Source organism: Leuresthes tenuis, unplaced genomic scaffold (assembly GCF_036924035.1).
Source record: "Leuresthes tenuis unplaced genomic scaffold, fLeuTen1.0.hap1 SCAF_17, whole genome shotgun sequence".
Lineage (NCBI taxonomy): Eukaryota > Metazoa > Chordata > Actinopteri > Atheriniformes > Atherinopsidae > Leuresthes > Leuresthes tenuis.
The window spans coordinates 28,674,978-28,685,054 of record NW_027325371.1 but is presented as its reverse complement, the minus strand read 5'-3'; the positions used below and the strand labels follow the sequence as shown (position 1 = coordinate 28,685,054).

The 10,077-nt window shown below is 42.1% G+C and overlaps 1 non-coding gene across 1 annotated transcript; it reads right to left on the bottom strand.

Moving 5' to 3' along the window:
- Window positions 1-419: 419 nt before the first annotated feature.
- Window positions 420-533, bottom strand: LOC140274283 (U5 spliceosomal RNA). Its single transcript, XR_011908251.1, has one exon. It is a non-coding gene; the product is annotated as a U5 spliceosomal RNA (small nuclear RNA).
- Window positions 534-10,077: the final 9,544 nt, after the last annotated feature.

Genomic DNA, 10,077 nt, shown 5'->3' with positions numbered 1-10,077 from the left:
TAGGGCAATCTCTGAAGAGGTGATTTAATTCTCCACAGAGATTACATTTCCTGCCATTTGGACACTCTCCAAAAGTTTGCCCAATTTCTCTGCTCTTCCCACATAACACCTTGGTACAAGCCTCAACCAGGTGCCCATGCTCACCACACTTGCGGCAGAACTTGGGCTGCCCCTGGTAGTGGATGTAACCTCGGTTTTCAAGGTGGCCAGAGTGTCGCCCACCCGCTGCACTGAGCACTCTTCAGCCCTTTTAAATGGTATAACTTTGCACTCCCGCACGCTCCAGCAAGCACCATTCAAGCAACAACTTTGCACTCCAGCATCGAACATCGGCACAGTCGCAACAAGTAAGGCGACTCTACTCAGAGAAGTCACTCTGCACAGTAACAAGATTTCTTTTGCACAGACAGAAAGGGCTTCACCCGCAAAGGTAAAGCCTGCCAAAAATAGAAACAACTCATTAGTGCTGCTCTCCACAGAAATCTTTAGTAAAAGGCGAAAGACTTGTACGTTATGAAGAGAAACCAGAGTACGATTATCCGTCACTGCGGGAGCAGGGCATCAGGCTTGTTGGCATAGCCACCTTCCCCATGGTGAGCTTTGCTTGGTTGAGACACTTGCTCCCCCCCCCCTTGCTCCTCGGCTGACCAAGTAGGAACAATCGGGCCCTATTCGATGGCTGCCATGTCTTTTACTCTGTGCAAAAGACAAGGCAGCAACAAAAACACCACGAGAATCCCGTATTGAGGCTTTGTTCTGACCGCTCATTCGGGGTCGCATTTCTTTCAAGCAATTCTCCTGGTTAGCCCACACTCGGCTCGCTCCCATAGCCGTGTTAAAGTCTACTTCGCATTCACTCTCTTTTCCCATCAGACTCTTGGGATTTTATCTATAAAATGAATTCCTTCACTCAAACTATGTGAAAACTGCTTTGTCCTTAATATTTACCATGTCTAGAAAGATTTAAACAAAAAAAACAACGTGTACTTTGCAGTAAAAGAAAGAGCAAATCTAAAGTTTCAGGAATCCGAGAATAAGCTTACTTTCATGAGTTCTTCACGATTTCGGATTTTGCTATAAAATGAATTCCTTCACTCAAACTAAATTAAAACTGCTAAACCGCTAATCTGTTATATGTAAGGCAGATGTCAAATTCACCGAAATAGGATCAAAGGGTATTCGGCCAATCGAGCTGTAGCAACTTCGGTAAAAGAGTATAAGTTGAAGAGTTTGTGAATAAAGGTGTGCGCACACATAGTGTGCTGTACGAAAATAGGCAGGGAGCAATGCCGGCTGGGGTATATGTTCTTGTATGTTGTCTGACTGTTTGATTTGAATGTGTTGTGTAAGTGTCTTGTTGAATGTTACATGTTTGGGCTTTGACACGCTTCACTGTGGTTGTTAACTGTGTGGTGTGTCCTGAAATGTTATATGTTTGGGCTGTGTGACATGCTTAATGCTTGTCAGTAGCTACCCACTTATTCATATACTATCAAAGTATGTCCGGACTTCTTATGTTGTCAGTTCCCATCAAAAGCGGAAGCGGAGGTCTTCGGATGCAAGTGGGTGTGAATATCCCACCATACAAGTATGGTGGAGAGGAAGCTGTGAATGGCCGACCATAGTAAAAGGCGGGTGAGAGAAGGTGCGAATGCCTAACCATACATCATCAAAAGAGGGAGCGGAGGTGTTCCGCTGTAAGACGGTGTGAATGTCCGACCATAGATGGTAAAAAGCGGGTAAGAAAAGGTTAAATTACCCGACTGTACACAATCAAAAGAGGGAGCGGAGTTGTTCAGCTAAGAGAAGGTGTGAAAGTCCGACCTTGGTTTGTAAAAAGCGGGTAAGAAAAGGTTCGTATGCCCGAATATACACCATCAAAAGCGGAAGCGGAGGTGTTCGGCTGCAAGATATTGTGAACGTCCGACCAAAGTTTGTAAAAAGCAGTTAAGAAAAGGTTCGAATATCTAACCAAACATAATCAAAAGCGGGAGCAGAGCTGTTCGACTGGAAGTAGGTGTGAATGTCAGATCATAATTTTCAAAAAGCTGATGAGAAAGGGTGAGAATGCCCGACTATACATCATCAAATGCGGGAGCGGAGTTGTTCGGCTGTGAGTAGGTGTGAATCTCCGACCATAATTGCTGAAAAATGTGTTAGAATAGGTAAAAATGCCGGTCCATACATCATCAAAAGCGAGAGAGGTTGTGTTCGGCTGCAAGTAGGTGTGAATGTCCAGCCATAATTACTCACAAACGGGTAAGAAAAGGTAGTATTGCCAGACCATATATGATCAAAACAGGGAGCGGAGGTGGTTCAGCTGCAAGAAGGTTTGAATGTCCGACTAAAGTTCAAATATATTAAAGAAAGCGGGAGGAGAGGTCTTCGGATGAGAGTGGTTGAAAATTTCCAACCATAATGTATAAAATACGGTGAAAAAAAGGTGTGATAGAACACTAAAAGGTGGAGCGGAAGTGTTCAGCTGCAAGAAGGTGTGAATATCCGACTATATTTGGTGAAAAGCAGGTGAAGCAAGGTCTGAATGCCCAACCTTACATCATCAAAAGCGAGATCAGAGGTGTTTGGCTGCAAGAAGGCCATAGTTTGCCAAAAGCGGGTAAGGTGCGAATGTCCGACTAAATATCAACAAAATTTGGGGCAGAGGTCTTCGGATGCAAGTGGGTGTGAATATCCAACCATACAAGTATGGTGGAGAGGAAGCTGTGAATAGCCGACCATAGTTTGGAAAAAGCGGGTAAGAAAAGGTTTGAATACCCGAACATACACCATCAAAAGAGGGAGCGGAGGTGTTCCGCTGTACGAAGGTGTGAATGTCCGACCATAGTTGGTAAAAAGCGGGTAAGAAAAGGTTAAAATACCCGACTGTACACAATCAATAGAGGGAGCGGAGTTGTTCGGCTACTAAAAGGTGTGAAAGTCCGACCCTGGTTTGTAAAAAGCGGGTAAGAAAAGGTTCGAATGCCCGAACATACACCAACAAAAGAGGGAGCGGAGGTGTTCGGCTGCAAGAAGGTGTGAACGTCCGACCAAAGTTTGTAAAAAAGCAGTTAAGAAAAGGTTCGAATATCTAACCAAACATAATCAAAAGCGGGAGCAGAGCTGTTCGACTGCAAGTAGGTGTGAATGTCAGAGAATAATTTGCAAAAAGCTGATGAGAAAGGGTGAGAAATCCCGACTATACACCATCAAATGCGGTAGCGGAGTTGTTCGGCTGTGAGTAGGTGTGATTCTCCAACCATAATTGCTGAAAAATGTGTTAGAAAAGGTAAGAATGCCGGTCCATACATCATCAAAAGCGGGAGAGGTGGTGTTCGGCTGCAAGTAGGTGTGAATGTCCATTAATAATTGCTTTAAAACATGAAAGAAAATTTTCGAATATCAAACCTTACATGATCATTAGCGGGAGAGGAGGTGTTCAGCTGCAAGAAGATGTGAATATCCACCCATAATTACTGAAAAATGGGTAGGAAAAGATGCGAATGTCCAACCATAAATCATCAAAAGCAGGAGTGGAGTTGTTCAGCTACAAGAAGGTATGAAAGTCCAACCATGGTTTGTAAAAAGCGGGTAAGAGAAGGTTCGAATACCCGAATATATACCATCAAAAGCGGAAGTGGGGGTGTTCGGCTGCAAGAAGGTGTGAACGTCCGACCAAATATTGTAAAAAGCAGTTAAGAAAAGGTTTGAATATCCAACCGAACATAATCAAAAGCGGGAGCAGAGCTGTTCGACTGCAAGTAGGTGTGAATGTCAGATCATAATTGCTGAAAAATGTGATAGAAAAGACTAGAATGCCAGACAATACATCATCAAAAGCGGGAGAGGTGGTTTTTCGGCTGCAAGTAGGTGTGAATGTCCAGCCATAATTACTCACAAACGGGGGAAGAAAAGGTAGTATTTCCAGACCACACATGATCAAAACAGGGAATGGAGGTGGTTCAGCTGCAAGGTGTGAATGTCTGACTAAAGTTTGTAAAAACCGTGTAAGACAAGGGGCGAATGCCCGACAATGTATGATCAAAAGAGGGAGCGGAGGTTTTCGGCTGCAAGGTCTGAATGTCCAACCATAATTTGTAAAAATCGGGGAAGAAAAGGCTCGAAAGCCCGACTATACACCATCAAAAGCGGGAGCAGAGGTGTTCAGGTGCAAGCAGGTCTGAATGTCCAACCAATAATTACTGAAAAATGGGTAAGAAAAGGTGCGAATGCCAAATCATACATCATCAAAAGCAGGAGCGGATGTGTTCGGCTACAAGAAGGTTTGAATGTCCAACCATAGTAAGTAATAGGCGGGTAAGAAAAGGCTCGAATGCCCGACTATATACCATCAAAAGCGGAAGCGGAGGTGTTCGGCTGCAAGACGGTGTGAACGTCCGACCAAAGTTTGTAAAAAGCAGTTAAGAAAATGTTCGAATATCCAACCAAACATAATCAAAAGCGGGAGCAGAGCTGTTCGACTGCAAGTAGGTGTGAATATCAGATCATAATTTGCAAAAGCTGATGAGAAAGGGTGAGAATGCCCGACTATACACCATCAAATGCGGGAGCGGAGTTGTTCGGCTGTGAGTAGGTGTGAATCTCCGACCATAATTGCTGAAAAATGTGTTAGAAAAGGTAAGAATGCCGGTCCATACATCATCAAAAGCGAGAGAGGTTGTGTTCGGCTGTAAGTAGGTGTGAATGTCCAGCCATAATTACTCACAAACGGGTAAGAAAAGGTACTATTGCCAGACCATATAAAGTTTGTAAAAAGCGGGTAAGACAAGGTGTGAATTCCCGACAATGTATGATCAAAAGAGGAGTGGAGGTTTTCGGCTGCAAGAAGGTGTGAATATCCGACTATATTTGGTGAAAAGCAGGTGAAGCAAGGTCTGAATGCCCAACCTTACATCATCAAAAGCGAGATCAGAGGTGTTTGGCTGCAAGAAGGCCATAGTTTGCCAAAAGCGGGTAAGGTGCGAATGTCCGACTAAATATCAACAAAATTTGGGGCAGAGGTCTTCGGATGCAAGTGGGTGTGAATATCCAACCATACAAGTATGGTGGAGAGGAAGCTGTGAATAGCCGACCATAGTTTGGAAAAAGCGGGTAAGAAAAGGTTTGAATACCCGAACATACACCATCAAAAGAGGGAGCGGAGGTGTTCCGCTGTACGAAGGTGTGAATGTCCGACCATAGTTGGTAAAAAGCGGGTAAGAAAAGGTTAAAATACCCGACTGTACACAATCAATAGAGGGAGCGGAGTTGTTCGGCTACTAAAAGGTGTGAAAGTCCGACCCTGGTTTGTAAAAAGCGGGTAAGAAAAGGTTCGAATGCCCGAACATACACCAACAAAAGAGGGAGCGGAGGTGTTCGGCTGCAAGAAGGTGTGAACGTCCGACCAAAGTTTGTAAAAAAGCAGTTAAGAAAAGGTTCGAATATCTAACCAAACATAATCAAAAGCGGGAGCAGAGCTGTTCGACTGCAAGTAGGTGTGAATGTCAGAGAATAATTTGCAAAAAGCTGATGAGAAAGGGTGAGAAATCCCGACTATACACCATCAAATGCGGTAGCGGAGTTGTTCGGCTGTGAGTAGGTGTGATTCTCCAACCATAATTGCTGAAAAATGTGTTAGAAAAGGTAAGAATGCCGGTCCATACATCATCAAAAGCGGGAGAGGTGGTGTTCGGCTGCAAGTAGGTGTGAATGTCCATTAATAATTGCTTTAAAACATGAAAGAAAATTTTCGAATATCAAACCTTACATGATCATTAGCGGGAGAGGAGGTGTTCAGCTGCAAGAAGATGTGAATATCCACCCATAATTACTGAAAAATGGGTAGGAAAAGATGCGAATGTCCAACCATAAATCATCAAAAGCAGGAGTGGAGTTGTTCAGCTACAAGAAGGTATGAAAGTCCAACCATGGTTTGTAAAAAGCGGGTAAGAGAAGGTTCGAATACCCGAATATATACCATCAAAAGCGGAAGTGGGGGTGTTCGGCTGCAAGAAGGTGTGAACGTCCGACCAAATATTGTAAAAAGCAGTTAAGAAAAGGTTTGAATATCCAACCGAACATAATCAAAAGCGGGAGCAGAGCTGTTCGACTGCAAGTAGGTGTGAATGTCAGATCATAATTGCTGAAAAATGTGATAGAAAAGACTAGAATGCCAGACAATACATCATCAAAAGCGGGAGAGGTGGTTTTTCGGCTGCAAGTAGGTGTGAATGTCCAGCCATAATTACTCACAAACGGGGGAAGAAAAGGTAGTATTTCCAGACCACACATGATCAAAACAGGGAATGGAGGTGGTTCAGCTGCAAGGTGTGAATGTCTGACTAAAGTTTGTAAAAACCGTGTAAGACAAGGGGCGAATGCCCGACAATGTATGATCAAAAGAGGGAGCGGAGGTTTTCGGCTGCAAGGTCTGAATGTCCAACCATAATTTGTAAAAATCGGGGAAGAAAAGGCTCGAAAGCCCGACTATACACCATCAAAAGCGGGAGCAGAGGTGTTCAGGTGCAAGCAGGTCTGAATGTCCAACCAATAATTACTGAAAAATGGGTAAGAAAAGGTGCGAATGCCAAATCATACATCATCAAAAGCAGGAGCGGATGTGTTCGGCTACAAGAAGGTTTGAATGTCCAACCATAGTAAGTAATAGGCGGGTAAGAAAAGGCTCGAATGCCCGACTATATACCATCAAAAGCGGAAGCGGAGGTGTTCGGCTGCAAGACGGTGTGAACGTCCGACCAAAGTTTGTAAAAAGCAGTTAAGAAAATGTTCGAATATCCAACCAAACATAATCAAAAGCGGGAGCAGAGCTGTTCGACTGCAAGTAGGTGTGAATATCAGATCATAATTTGCAAAAAGCTGATGAGAAAGGGTGAGAATGCCCGACTATACACCATCAAATGCGGGAGCGGAGTTGTTCGGCTGTGAGTAGGTGTGAATCTCCGACCATAATTGCTGAAAAATGTGTTAGAAAAGGTAAGAATGCCGGTCCATACATCATCAAAAGCGAGAGAGGTTGTGTTCGGCTGTAAGTAGGTGTGAATGTCCATTAATAATTGCTTTAAAACATGAAAGGAAATTTTCGAATATCAAACCTTACATGATCATTAGCGGGAGAGGAGGTGTTCAGCTGCAAGAAGATGTGAATATCCACCCATAATTACTGAAAAATGGGTAGGAAAAGATGCGAATGTCCAACCATAAATCATCAAAAGCAGGAGTGGAGTTGTTCAGCTACAAGAAGGTATGAAAGTCCAACCATGGTTTGTAAAAAGCGGGTAAGAAAAGGTTCGAATACCCGAATATATACCATCAAAAGCGGAAGCGGAGGTGTTCGGCTGCAAGAAGGTGTGAACGTCCGACCAAAGTTTGTAAAAAGCAGTTAAGAAAAGGTTTGAATATCCAACCGAACATAATCAAAAGCGGGAGCAGAGCTGTTCGACTGCAAGTAGGTGTGAATGTCAGATCATAATTGCTGAAAAATGTGATAGAAAAGACTAGAATGCCGGACAATACATCATCAAAAGCGGGAGAGGTGGTTTTTCGGCTGCAAGTAGGTGTGAATGTCCAGCCATAATCACTCACAAATGGGGGAAGAAAAGGTAGTATTTCCAGACCACACATGATCAAAACAGGGAATGGAGGTGGTTCAGCTGCAAGGTGTGAATGTCTGACTAAAGTTTGTAAAAACCGTGTAAGACAAGGGGCGAATGCCCGACAATGTATGATCAAAAGAGGGAGCGGAGGTTTTCGGCTGCAAGGTCTGAATGTCCAACCACAATTTGTAAAAATCGGGGAAGAAAAGGCTCGAAAGCCCGACTATACACCATCAAAAGCGGGAGCAGAGGTGTTCAGGTGGAAGAAGGTCTGAATATCCGACCAAAAATTAATGAAAAATGGGTAAGAAAAGGTGCAAATGCCAAATAATACATCATCAAAAGCAGGAGCGGATGTGTTCGGCTACAAGAAGGTTTGAATGTCCAACCATAGTAAGTAATAGGCGGGTAAGAAAAGGCTCGAATGCCCGACTATATACCATCAAAAGCGGAAGCGGAGGTGTTCGGCTGCAAGACGGTGTGAACGTCCGACCAAAGTTTGTAAAAAGCAGTTAAGAAAATGTTCGAATATCCAACCAAACATAATCAAAAGCGGGAGCAGAGCTGTTCGACTGCAAGTAGGTGTGAATATCAGATCATAATTTGCAAAAAGCTGTTGAGAAAGGGTGAGAATGCCCGACTATACACTATCAAATGTGGGAGCGGAGTTGTTCAGCTGTGAGTAGGTGTGATTCTACAACCATAATTGCTGAAAAATGTGTTAGAAAAGGTAAGAATGCCGGACCATATATCACCAAAAGCGGGAGAGGTTGTGTTCGGCTGCAAGTAGGTGTGAATGTCCAGCCATAATTACTCACAAACGGGTAAGAAAGGGTACTATTGCCAGACCATATAAAGTTTGTAAAAAGCGGGTAAGACAAGGTGTGAATTCCCGACAATGTATGATCAAAAGAGGAGTGGAGGTTTTCGGCTGCAAGAAGGTCTGAATGTCCACCCATAATTACTGAAAAATGGGTAAGAAAAGGTGCGAAAGCCCAACCGCACATGATCATAAGTGGATGAGAAGGTGTTCGACTGCAAGTAGGTGTGAATGTAAGATCATAATTTGTAAAAAGCGGGTAAGAAAAGGTAAGAATGCCCAACCATAAATTATCAAAAGCGGCAGCAGAGTTTCGACTGGTATTTATCAATGTCTAGATAGATTTCAACAAAAAACAACGTTGTACTTTGCAGTAAAAGAAAGTGCAAATCAAAAGTTTTAGGAATCCGAGAATAAGCTTATTTTCATGAGTTCTGCACGATTTCGGATTTTATGTATAAAATGAATTCCTTCACGCAAACTAAGTTAACACTGCTTTGTCATTCATATGTACCCATTTCTACATATATTTCAAGCATAAACTTCCTCATACTACCCTGAATGAGAAAGAGCAACACTTGTGATTAAGCCATACGCCCCTTTTGAGGAGTTCTGCATGGTTTGGGATTTTATCTATAAAATTAATTCCTTCACTCAAACTATGTTAAAACGGCTTTTACCTTCATATTTATCAATGTCTCGATAGATTTAAACAAAAAAACAACGTTGTACTTTGCAATAAAAGAAAGAGCAAATCAAAAGTTTTAGGAATCCGAGAATAAGCTTATTTTCATGAGTTCTGCACGATTTCGGATTTTATGTATAAAATGAATTCATTCACTCAAACCAAGTTAAAACTGCTTTTTCCTTCATATTTATTAATGTCTAGATCGACTTCAACAAAGAACAACATTGTATTTTGCAGTAGAAGAAAGAGCAAAACTGAAGGATCAGGAATCCGAGAATAAGCTTCTTTTCATACGTTCTGCATGATTTGGGATTTTATGTATAAAATTAATTCCTTCACTCAAACTAAGTTAACACTCCTTTGTCCTTCATATGTACCCATTTCTACATATATTTCAAGCATAAACTTCCTCATACTACCCTGAATGAGAAAGAGCCACACTTGTGATTAAGCCATACGCCCCTTTTGAGGAGTTCTGCATGATTTGGGATTTTATCTATAAAATCAATTCCTTCACTCAAACTATGTTAAAACGGCTTTTACCTTCATATTTATCAATGTCTCGATAGATTTAAAAAAAAAAACAACGTTGTACTTTGCAGTAAAAGAAAGAGCCAATCAAAAGTTTTAGGAATCCGAGAATAAGCTTATTTTCATGAGTTCTGCACGATTTCGGATTTTATGTATAAAATGAATTCATTCACTCAAACCAAGTTAAAACTGCTTTTTCATTCATATTTATCAATGTCTAGATCGACTTCAACAAAGAACAACATTGTATTTTGCAGTAAAAGAAAGAGCAAAACTGAAGGATCAGGAATCCGAGAATAAGCTTATTTTCTTATGGGCAAGTGGGAACTGCTTTGTCCTTCGTATTTATCAATGTGTAGATGGATTTCAACTTCTTCTACTGCAAAGTCCAATGTTTTTCTTTGTTGAAGTCGATCTAGACATTGATG